Here is a 12,275-nt window from a genome sequence, read left to right on the forward strand (position 1 = left end):
GGCCCTACCACCTGAAAGTCAAGGGCCTGCTGGGGACCCCCTACGCATTTATGGGGTTGTTTGAAAGAGCTCCTATGTACCTGGAGGCCATATGACCCAACACCCAAGAGATGGCCTTCCAACCAACGTGCCACAGACCCGCCTCTTGGGGGCAACATCCGTGAATGAGTAGACCCGCTGCTGTCATCTAACCTAGAAGGGTTCCCTTATCATTGAGTCTGCTGGCAGGGGTGGATGGGAGGTGTAGTCCCAAACAGGTATGGCGAGCCAAAGGTTTCAGACCCTCGTGCCAGGCCTATGGGTCTCTCTCCATCTTACGGCGAGTCTCCTGATTTCATCGTGGGTCTCCTGATTTCATCGTGGGTCTCCTGGCCGGATGCATCACTGTCGGGTGGATAAAGTGTTCCCCGGGGATTCGACCCTGATATCGGCTTGGTGGGCACAGATTTCAACAGTGACCACTTAACTCGCTGAGCTATCCGACTGTTGAGTCTTGTGACTTTGTGGTGCGCCTCTCAGTATCCTTGAATGACGGTCAAATTAAGAGGCGCTCATTTTATCGAGTGATGTTATCGATAGCCACGTGACATCAGCTGTGCCACGCGCGGGTTGGTTTTATCTTGACTCTCGGGGTGTCCTGGCGACGTTCTCGTGCTTGATCATTTTGCGATCATATCACCAGGCCACGTGACCTGCAGACCACGGAGCGGCCATTCACTCCAGAGCAGCGAATACGCGGATTTTGTTTGCCTGAAGAATGCACTTCCCAACCCGTACACGTCTGCCCTTTTCTTCTTTACCTCCCGGTGACTCCTCCTAGTTCTAAAACATGAATAACCTTGCGGCCCGCCCCTTCGCCTCCCAACAATGAGCACCCGATGCATTGGGTGCTTTTTATAAAATGCACAGGCTTGCCAGTTTATACTACCTCTGCTAACCAGATTGCTTTCTGTGACCTTGGCATTAGGGAGTGACCTTATAACAATAATACTGTGGTCTTGTAAAGCGCCCTTCTGCCACTCTGTTGGGCAACACAACCCACCGAATCCGCCTTGAAACGATGAAACGCTGACTTGGCATTGGCAGCTTGAAAACACACGTACCTTTGCAGCATGCGCCTTTGCCCGCTGAGCTACATCGTCGAGTGGGTCTTTGCACCAAAACACCAGTTCTGATAACGGAGAGCTTCAGCCAATGTCACTAATCTGTGTTACTATTGAAACCTGTCACCTTCAGGCCACCCGTAGATCAGTGAGCGGAAGGTGCGTTAACTTACTGTGCTATTTTACAGGGTTTGCACTTGCCATTAAACACATACATGGGGTTGGCATTCACTTGGTGTCCTTTCTCCCCAGGATTCAAACGCGCCCTACAAGATTCACATTAAAACCCGTTTGCAAGTGCAGTAACCCACCGAGCTATCTAAGCAGGCTTCACGTTTACAGTCTGGACACAGCTCTCTGCAGCTGGCATTTTAACGGAGCCATTTCATGCTGCTTTTTACGCTCCATTCCCTCTGCTTTCAGAGGCGGCAGGGGGCGGCGATCACACCCTCACACCAGTTGTTAAATGGGTCATGAGCAGTGACGTAATGTGACATTTTCCATAACACTGTCCCATAACCAGAAGATTATGGAAAGAAGAAGAAGAGGGGGGAGGAAGGCGGGAGGGGCCGGCCCCAGTGATTCAGCCTCCGCTGCGCCCAGACTTTGGGAGAAACACATGTTTTCGTCTTGAAATAATTAAAAAGCCTGCCAGAGAGACGGGAGGAACCCAAAAATACAGCCACACGGCAGTGAGGGCTGTGTCCCGCACTGGAAGAAACCTTGGCTCGACCAGGACGCTGCTACGGGAGCGCTGCTGCGGCCGGTGGGACCGGGGTCCTCTGGAGCAGGAGACCGACGACTGAGAAATCTGGATACATTCCAGAGAATTCTAGTAGAAGACTTCATCGAAAGATCCATAGCTCCAGATGCCGATACTTGTTTGATCCTCCGAAAGAGCAGTCGCTCTAGAAGCCGATGCGGAACAGTGGATATTTTGTCGACGTACCAATTTCTCCGTTTGCTGGGATCGAGTAGTCGAGATTGTGTCGATTTACCAATTGCTCTGGAAGCTTGAAAGCTAATATGGAGTAGTCGTGATGATCTCCTGATCAATGGAAAGTCTACGCTATACTGGCCTTCCGGATGCTGTTGGTACCAAGTAATCGTCACGTCGTCGCTATAACAATAGCCAAATATCTCTGCAGGCAATGCACTTTCTACGTATTTATCGCTCTGGACTGACATACTAAGCACTTGATACTTTGTCAATTCACCGATCCAACCAGACGATGGGATTGAGTAGTCGCGACTTCGGCGATGGTGCATTTGTTGCAAACTCTAGTAGTAAGTAATTAACAACTGGACTTCGTAGGCTCTGGACGCTGGCTCTTTGCATTTGTTTATAACAATGGGCATTCAGATATGAGACACTTATTGTGATTTACATCGGTGATTGATCCCTAACGGAGTACCGGAGAGTACCCGTGCGCGACTTCGGTGATCTTCACAGCGATCCAAGAGTTGTAAGTAAATCCATCCGTAGCACGTCCTACTATCTGGGGCTCAGTCTCTCCCCATTCCTGGAGGCAATCCCCCACCAGAATGGAAGGACGCCTTGTTTGCTGATGAGTTCCAGGCAATTGCCCTGGAGGGATAGCCAGGGGGATATTGGAGGGATTTTGGGGGATGGGGGATGTTCACCAATATCAAAGTGTTGGGAAAGGACCCCTAAAATGGAAGGAAAAATGGCAGCCATTCTCTTCTCCGAAAGAGATTTGGTTGCGTGATGACAAAACAAGTTGGGAATATTAAGGTTTCCTGAAGTGCGTGAAGCGACCAAGTATTTTAAATGTTTTTAGCTGTTCATAGTGCAAAGCACTGTATTAAGGCCACTTCTTTCTGTTATGCTGATTTATACCGCCCACGGCTACCACCCAGGGGCCGTCTCCAGGCGCTCGCGTGGCTCTGCAAGAGAAGAGGGTGGGTGTGTTAGTGAGGACAGGGTGATGGGATAGGCTCAGAACCAGGAGGTTCTGTGTGCGTTCTCTTGCGTGTTGGTTGGTTGTGTGGCCCAGCTTGTTGTAACCATAGGGCTAAGACTCATTGCCTCTGATGTATGTTAGTGTCTTTATGTTGGGTGTGTAGGTCGTATGCAATTAAGGTGGAAGAACGGTTGCGCACCCTGGTTAATTGGATCCTTAAGGGGGGGTGTCTAATGTTGCGGTTGTCTGTTAGGTGTTTGATGGAGTTGTGTTGGTGTGCGTTTGTGTGCAGTGCGGATGGATTTATATGCACTGGTATGTTCAGTCTAAGGTTATGAAAGTTGGTCGAGTCTGAGAATTACATTAATTTGAGGTGTGTCTATGTGTAGTGGGGCTAGCCCATAGTCGTGTATAGTGGCGTAGGTTATGTTGGAGGAGCAGGAATGGGGAGAATTGGTTAGTACATTGATTACTCTCGACAGTGACTCAGAAGTATGTCTTCAGCGGCGATCCGGTTGCCGCTCAGTGGTACCCTCCAACACTCCTTGTTGTGGTCCGTTTGCCAGCCCGCCTCCTCTCCAAACATAGAGGCTAACTTCCCCCACTGATCTTTCGAAGTACAATGGGTTGGTTGCGCCTGCTATGTTACTAGTTACTCGGCAGGGATAAGTTGGAGTAATTGTGCTTTGACCTGGTGTGAGATTGGCTGCTAAATTATATTCTATTGTAAAAAAAAAATGTTTAAGGCGCCAACTCGCCCGCAGGCGTCAGGGTGTTGGACGCACAGATGGTTTCAGTAAATTTGGAGGAAGTGATGCGTAACTGAGAGACCCTAATTATCAGGGTGAGACATTGTTAGTCTGATGCGTCAATTTACTGTGTTACATGGTGGTCTTTCCTGAAAGCATACATTTTGCGTGTGGGGTGTCTTCCCCTGAATCTGTCTGCTGTGGGGTAGGCTACTATTCGCCAATCTCTCTAGCTGTGGCGTATAACCGGGGAGGAGGGAGGAAGTGGGTGAACGGGTATTTTTTGGTCCTCCTTGATTTCGCCAGGTCTCTTAGTGCGTTTCTTTCTGTCCTCCTTGCTTTGATGTCATTGTCCATTTGTGCTTGTCATTGGCCGTTGAATAACCATGTTTTAGTCATTTTCTGAAGGCGAGGAGGTCTTCTGCGGTTCTAATTTCTTTGGGCATTGTGTTCCTCTGAATTTCCTCTTTTCGTATCGTTTTGTCTTCATTTGCAGTTCGTCGCTTGATCTTAGGTCGCTTCTTGGCTGGCAGCGGCTGATTTTGGCCTGGAGGACTAAGGCTCCCTGTCTGTGTAAGGATTTATGGGCAATGCAGAGGGTGTGGAATTTGAAGCTCGGAAGGGTAGGAGTTCTTTTCGTACCCTAGAGCTGATGGGTCCTCTGAAGGTAGAGCATGAAGCGTAAAGGTGCCTGGGTTTTATTGAAGCAGCGAGAGGGGCGGATGGAGGGGGATGGGTTGGGTTGTAGACACTTCCTGGCTCCTAGTAGATTTCATCGAGAGGTCCCAGTGCGGTTCAATGCCACCAGCCGGTTTCACGAGTCTGAAGGGGACCTCATGAATATTAGTCTAGAGAGGAAGTCAAGGTTCTAAGGGACTGTTTTATTGTGATTTTGGTGTTTCAGAGAATGACTGTTTAAGATAAGCGGCGATGAGCTGGATTTCAATGCTCATTTCTAGCGGGAGGACAGGAGTTGTGCTGGACACTTGTTCGTTTATCCGGCGTGTCGTCAGCTAAGGGGAGGCTTTGATTGGTTTCTCTTTCTTTCATATCTTTCAAGTTGGTTTGTCAAAGAGCCAAGTCTTGAGTTGTTTCCGGAACATTAGGTGGTCCACTTCCAGGTGGAGATGTTTAGGTAGAGTTTTGCAGCCATAAAGCAGAAGGAAGACCTTCCTCATCGATTCTTCGTGAAGTTCGGGACTAGGACAAGGGCCGCATTGCTGCACCTCTGTGTTCGGGTACGAGCGGTGCGCTGCAGCTCCCTTGCGAAGCAGTGCGTGCTCTTCCATGGTCGGAGTGTTGTGCAATGCAGAAGGTTCGGATATTCATCGGTTTCTTTACGGGGGGTCGTGGGGAATGCGTAGTGCTGGTGTGATAGGCTTGAATCTCATCACTCTGAGGAGTACTCTTGCCACTGCATTTGGAACAGCTTGTGGTTTCCTCATCAGGTAGTCTGGGAGTCCAAGATCAGGGCTGTTGGCCTGGTCTTAGCTGGCAGTAAGCGACCACGCGGACATGCACCAGTGTGACACTAGAACCCGGCATGGTTTCACTGGATTGGCGAACATGCATGGCTGTCTGGCATGTGCTGGGGACAGTGAATGAGGGCGTGCAAGACTGGGCGAGAAGTAGTGGAATTTAAATGTGGTTTTGGAACCACTAATCACAATAAGTATCAGCCTAAGTAATAATATAATGCAGGGAACAGAGTGACCACCACATACATGTACATACATGTGCCAGGGACCACAGCAACAAAACCTGCTAGACACCTCCACTAACTTCTATAAAATGGCCACCATTATACCAGAGCTTTCTACAGAAAGCATTTGATCTGCATCCCTGTTAGCTGACTAACACCAGGTCCTGTCTCGATTATGCATCTCCAAGAGCTTTAACAGAGAACTAAAGCTCGCAATAGCTAGACCTAAAATTGAAAGCTCATTTTATGAATGTCAGAGACTTGCTACTGGCACTATGCACTCTGTGGCTGCTTATGAAGATGGGGATCTGCTCCTCAAACACTGCGATTGGATGCCAAGAAAAGAAAGGGCGAGGGATCATTGATGAACTCTGTGGGTACAGGGACGGAGACCCAACTGCACCGTGCAGAGTGTCTGCACCTTATTTGCTCTTAAGCCTTGTCTGCTGAATATGCCTTATTCCGCTCTTCCTTTCTGGGTTCCACATCCCTTAGAGAAGCCGGGGACTTCCGGCAGCTGTACTGGTGGGGTATCCGAGTCTCCATTACTCCTAACCCAGAACTGGCCCCTAGTTCACGCTGGTGTGCCTGACTTCCGGGAGCTGTACTGGTGGGGTATCCGAGTCTCCATTACTCCTAACCCAGAACTGGCCCCTAGTTCACGCTGGTGTGCCTGACTTCCGGGAGCTGTACTGGTGGGGTATCCGAATCTCCATTACTCCTAACCCAGAACTGGCCCCAACTCGGCGCTGGTGTGCCTGACTTCCGGGAGCTGTACTGGTGGGGTATCCGAGTCTCCATTACTCCTAACCCAGAACTGGCCCCAACTCGGCGCTGGTGTGCCTGACTTCCGGGAGCTGTACTGGTGGGGTATCCGAATCTCCATTACTCCTAACCCAGAACTGGCCCCAACTCGGCGCTGGTGTGCCTGACTTCCAGGAGCTGTACTGGTGGGGTATCCGAGTCTCCATTACTCCTAACCCAGAACTGGCCCCAACTCAGCGCTGGCATCCCTGACTTCCGGGAGCTGTACTGGTGGGGTATCCGAGCCTCCATTACTCCTAACCCAGAACTGGCCCTTAGTCGGCGCTGGTGTCCCTGACTTCCGGCAGCTGTACTGGTGGGGTATCCATGTCTCCATTACTCCTAACCCAGAACTGGCCCCTAGTCGGAGCTGGTGTCCCTGACTTCCGGGAGCTGTACTGGTGGGGTATCCGAGTCTCCATTACTCCTAACCCAGAACTGGCCCCTAGTTGACGCTGGTGTGCCTGACTTCCGGGAGCTGTACTGGTGGGGTATCCGGGTCTCTATTACTCCTAACCCAGACCTGCACCCTAGTCGGCGCTGGCGTCCCTGACTTCCGGGAGCTGTACTGGTGGGGTATCCGAGTCTCTATTACTCCTAACTGAGAACCGGCCCCCAGTCGGCGCTGGTGTGCCTGACTTCCGGGAGCTATACGGGTGGGGTATCTGAGTCTCTATTACTCCTAACCGAAAACTGGCCCCTAGTTGGCGCTGGTGTGCCTGACTTCCGGCAGCTGTACTGGTGGGGTATATGAGTCTCTATTGCTCCTAACCGAGAACTGGCCCCTAGTTGACGCTGGTGTGCCTGACTTCCGGGAGCTGTACTGGCGGGGTATCCGGGTCTCTATTACTCCTAACCCAGAACTGGCCCCAACTCGGCGCTGGTGTGCCTGACTTCCGGGAGCTGTACTGGTGGGGTATCCGAGTCTCCATTACTCCTAACCCAGAACTGGCCCCTAGTTCACGCTGGTGTGCCTGACTTCCGGGAGCTGTACTGGTGGGGTATCCGAGTCTCCATTACTCCTAACCCAGAACTGGCCCCTAGTTCACGCTGGTGTGCCTGACTTCCGGGAGCTGTACTGGTGGGGTATCCGAGTCTCCATTACTCCTAACCCAGAACTGGCCCCTAGTTCACGCTGGTGTGCCTGACTTCCGGGAGCTGTACTGGTGGGGTATCCGAATCTCCATTACTCCTAACCCAGAACTGGCCCCAACTCGGCGCTGGTGTGCCTGACTTCCGGGAGCTGTACTGGTGGGGTATCCGAATCTCCATTACTCCTAACCCAGAACTGGCCCCAACTCGGCGCTGGTGTGCCTGACTTCCGGGAGCTGTACTGGTGGGGTATCCGAGTCTCCATTACTCCTAACCCAGAACTGGCCCCAACTCAGCGCTGGCATCCCTGACTTCCGGGAGCTGTACTGGTAGGGTATCCGAGCCTCCATTACTCCTAACCCAGAACTGGCCCTTAGTCGGCGCTGGTGTCCCTGACTTCCGGCAGCTGTACTGGTGGGGTATCCATGTCTCCATTACTCCTAACCCAGAACTGGCCCCTAGTCGGAGCCGGTGTCCCTGACTTCCGGAAGCTGTACTGGTGGGGTATCCGAGTCTCCATTACTCCTAACCCAGAACTGGCCCCTAGTTGACGCTGGTGTGCCTGACTTCCGGGAGCTGTACTGGTGGGGTATCCGGGTCTCTATTACTCCTAACCCAGACCTGCACCCTAGTCGGCGCTGGCGTCCCTGACTTCCGGGAGCTGTACTGGTGGGGTATCCGAGTCTCTATTACTCCTAACTGAGAACCGGCCCCCAGTCGGCGCTGGTGTGCCTGACTTCCGGGAGCTATACGGGTGGGGTATATGAGTCTCTATTGCTCCTAACCGAGAACTGGCCCCTAGTTGACGCTGGTGTCCCTGACTTCCGGGAGCTGTACTGGTGGGGTATCCGAGTCTCCATTACTCCTAACCCAGAACTGGCCCCTAGTTGACGCTGGTGTGCCTGACTTCCGGGAGCTGTACTCGTGGGGTATCCGGGTCTCTATTACTCCTAACCCAGACCTGCACCCTAGTCGGCGCTGGCGTCCCTGACTTCCGGGAGCTGTACTGGTGGGGTATATGAGTCTCTATTGCTCCTAACCGAGAACTGGCCCCTAGTTGACGCTGGTGTGCCTGACTTCCGGGAGCTGTACTGGCGGGGTATCCGGGTCTCTATTACTCCTAACCCAGAACTGGCCCCTAGTTGACGCTGGTGTCCCTGACTTCCGGGAGCTGTACTGGTGGGGTATCCGAGTCTCCATTACTCCTAACCCAGAACTGGCCCCTAGTTGACGCTGGTGTGCCTGACTTCCGGGAGCTGTACTGGTGGGGTATCCGAGTCTCCATTACTCCTAACCCAGAACTGGCCCCTAGTTGACGCTGGTGTGCCTGACTTCCGGGACCTGTACTGGTGGGGTATCCGAGTCTCCATTACTCCTAACCCAGAACTGGCCCCTAGTTGACGCTGGTGTGCCTGACTTCCGGGAGCTGTACTGGTGGGGTATCCGAGTCTCCATTACTCCTAACCCAGAACTGGCCCCAACTCGGCGCTGGTGTGCCTGACTTCCGGGAGCTGTACTGGTGGGGTATCCGAGTCTCCATTACTCCTAACCCAGAACTGGCCCCAACTCGGCGCTGGTGTCCCTGACTTCCGGGAGCTGTACTGGTGGGGTATCCGAGTCTCCATTACTCCTAACCCAGAACTGGCCCCAACTCAGCGCTGGCGTCCCTGACTTCCGGGAGCTGTACTGGTGGGGTATCCGAGTCTCCATTACTCCTAACCCAGAACTGGCCCCTAGTTGACGCTGGTGTGCCTGACTTCCGGGAGCTGTACTGGTGGGGTATCCGGGTCTCCATTACTCCTAACCCAGAACTGGCCCCTAGTTGACGCTGGTGTGCCTGACTTCCGGGAGCTGTACTGGTGGGGTATCCGGGTCTCCATTACTCCTAACCCAGAACTGGCCCCTAGTTGACGCTGGTGTGCCTGACTTCCGGGAGCTGTACTGGTGGGGTATCCGGGTCTCCATTACTCCTAACCCAGAACTGGCCCCTAGTTGACGCTGGTGTGCCTGACTTCCGGGAGCTGTACTGGTGGGGTATCCGAGTCTCCATTACTCCTAACCCAGAACTGGCCCCAACTCGGCGCTGGTGTGCCTGACTTCCGGGAGCTGTACTGGTGGGGTATCCGGGTCTCCATTACTCCTAACCCAGAACTGGCCCCTAGTTGACGCTGGTGTCCCTGACTTCCGGGAGCTGTACTGGTGGGGTATCCGGGTCTCCATTACTCCTAACCCAGAACTGGCCTCTAATTGGCTTCAGTGTGCCTGACTTCCGGTCAGCACTGGCAGGCTATGTATACACACTGGCTTGATAGTGTTACTCTGGGTGGGCAGTCCTGGCCCCAGGCGGCTGCCTGAATATACCATGGGGGGAGGGAGGGGCAGTCCTGGTGCGAGTGGCATGGCGAGGGAATCGGCAAACCATTTTTGGGCAATTTAATACAGTAGAGTTGCGTCTCTTTAAATGAGGGGAACTCCCCTCTATATTCCCTCACCGATATGTTTGAATCTGTATGTTCACAATTCCTTTTTTGAACCCACAAATCCATTTTTCTATACACGATTTCCCTAAAAATCATATATTTTAGCTAAGGTGTTCTCATTTACATGGATGGGTTTCCTAAAAATCTGGCCATCCTTGACAGACCAGCTGATCGCCCCCCCCCCCCCCCGCCCCCTCGATCTATCCTCTTCCAAAAGGATGGGAACTATGTTGGAAGCGCCCTCTTCATATTTCATTTGAGCCTATATCACGATATTACTAAATATCTTCAGCCCCTCCCGTGGGAATGAAATGTTCAATCTTTAGGGGCGACCCAAGATTTGGGGTATATGGTCCAGAGTTGTGGAACAAGCTCCCAATAAAAATTCCAGCATTGAAAACACTTACCGCCTTCCGAAAAGCTGTGAACCCCTCTTTCTTTTGTTAAGTTTGGGAGACCGGGTAATGCAGCCAGCGAGTCCGGGTACCAGTGCTGTGGAACTTGGAAGGACTTCTGTAGGAGATGGTGGATCCCTGTGGACCCCTGGCCGGTCCCTCAGCGGATCCCCTTTCTGTTCCAGCTGCGCCCAGATACGATGCAGTTCGTCGGGTGCGCGTTATATGCATTTAAACATTTCAAGGACATAAGGGACATTGACAGGAGCCCGATTTGACCAGCAGCTATTGACTCCATGACGGCTCCGGCCTACATTCCAAAAACAGCGCCTTTACATGTACCAACTTCATCTTTCCACAGAAGCCTGCATGTCCCTGAAGCTTTGCAGAGTGACACCGAGGTGGTTCAATGTGCAGGGAGGAGCATAGGGCCTGCATTCACCGATCCCTTACGTAGCGAATTGATGTACTCATTCAATCATCAGACCGTGCTATGCTTCTTGGACATTCATAAGCTCCTTCTCTGTTTCTATCCATGTATTCATTCATTATTTATTCACACATGTACGTATTCATCTGTTCCCTCTTTCATTGTTTCAAACCCTGACGTCTGTATTCATGAGTAAAACTGCATCCAAGCACTGATTCACTCATTTAATTCACGAACCATTGAATAAACTCACTTAACAATGCACTGCACGATTTACCCATTCGTTCATGTATCCATGTTCATTCTTTTGATTCACGCACATCGTCTAAACTGTGCCCACCCCCCCCCCCAGAACTCTCACTGCCCTTCATTTAAGTGTACAGAGGAGTGCACCCCAAAGCAGTGTCTCTCCTGTTAACTAGTAAATGTCTGTTGCTGCAAGACCTGCCCAGGGATCCAGTCTATCCGACCAGCCTATGGCGGGAATTGGCACAACCCGCGCAGTCCCCAGTTACGCACAATAGGAGGTGAGATTGGCCTGCACATGGACGGCGTCAGGACCTTTCAATTTTTCAAGTTGAAATGTGCCCGAACTTCGGGGTTCTCCCTCACCCCCCCCCCCCCCAGCAGCAGTTTCCATGCTGGTAGTCTTATGACATAGTAACAAGCTCCTTTAATTCAGGATATTCATTGTGCGCTTTCCAGAACACACCTTACAGACTGCCTTTGCTGATGCCCTGAGGCCATCAACTCCCTGGCGCCTCTGCGTCTTGATGCCCTTTTTCTCTGGTTTCGTCCGCATTAGCCCCTTGCTGGCAAAGAGTGATACATAGCTATTCAGCTGACATTAGTGTTTCAGCTCCCCGCTGACTGTCTGCCCTGTGATAGTCTGTGGCTGTTCACCCTTTCTTTGGCTCCATTCTATTTATTTATTTATTCTTACATTTGTGAAGCGCCCAAACCCTGGGGCACCAGGGCGCTGTTGCAACCAGTTCCATGAAGCAAAGCTTGAGTCGACATTACACACGTATAAAGCAACGCGGTAAACAATGTTTGTCCCGCTTAAACTTTGGGCTAGAGAGTGCAGGGCTGGGGGGTTTCGGGTCGCTATGAATCTAAACGGTTTATAGTGATTTTTTTCGACAGTTAAAGTTTCTACATACAAAGGTTTCGACACAAAAGCATCGAAAAAAAGTTTCGAATGGCTCCCGTTTTCTTTTTTTTTTTAAAACTATTTTTTTTCTATAGGAAACTAAAATAAAACCTGTAACATGAAAAAAAAATGCATTTGAATTTTTTTTTCTCAAAACTTTGTATTCGAAACTATTTTTTGAGAAATATAACTAGACACCAATCTAAACGCCAGAGTGCCTTTTCTTTTATATATTTATTTACTGTAGCATGACTACTGACATCTGCATGACCTCTTGGCGCTTTGGGTCCTGTCAGAGAAGCAGGGCGCGTGGTTTCGTGGGTTGTGAGCATTGTTCAAGTGGTGAGGCGAGCGGGCCGGAGACGCGTCGTCACGTGGAGAGATGCGTGGGGGTGCGTTTTGCTGAGGTGGCGCCGCGAGGCCGGCGGGTCAGCGAGGCTGC

General features: G+C 51.5%; 1 protein-coding gene across 6 annotated transcripts in view; it reads left to right on the forward strand.

Moving 5' to 3' along the window:
- KANK2 (KN motif and ankyrin repeat domains 2) overlaps positions 1 to 12,275 on the forward strand; it is a 411,863-nt gene that overhangs the window by 236,900 nt on the left and 162,688 nt on the right. The window contains exon 1 of one of the 6 annotated variants that reach the window (XM_069604243.1): positions 1,687 to 2,569. The exons of 4 other annotated variants lie outside the window; for them this stretch is intronic. The gene's annotated coding sequence lies outside the window, so the exon portion shown is untranslated. Of the gene's footprint in view, positions 1 to 1,686; positions 2,570 to 12,275 lie in introns of those variants that run through there. One more of the 6 variants, XM_069604245.1, reaches the window with a different exon arrangement.

Source organism: Ambystoma mexicanum, chromosome 3q (genome assembly GCF_040938575.1).
Source record: "Ambystoma mexicanum isolate Mex_15411 chromosome 3q, UKY_AmexF1_1, whole genome shotgun sequence".
Taxonomy (NCBI): domain Eukaryota; kingdom Metazoa; phylum Chordata; class Amphibia; order Caudata; family Ambystomatidae; genus Ambystoma; species Ambystoma mexicanum.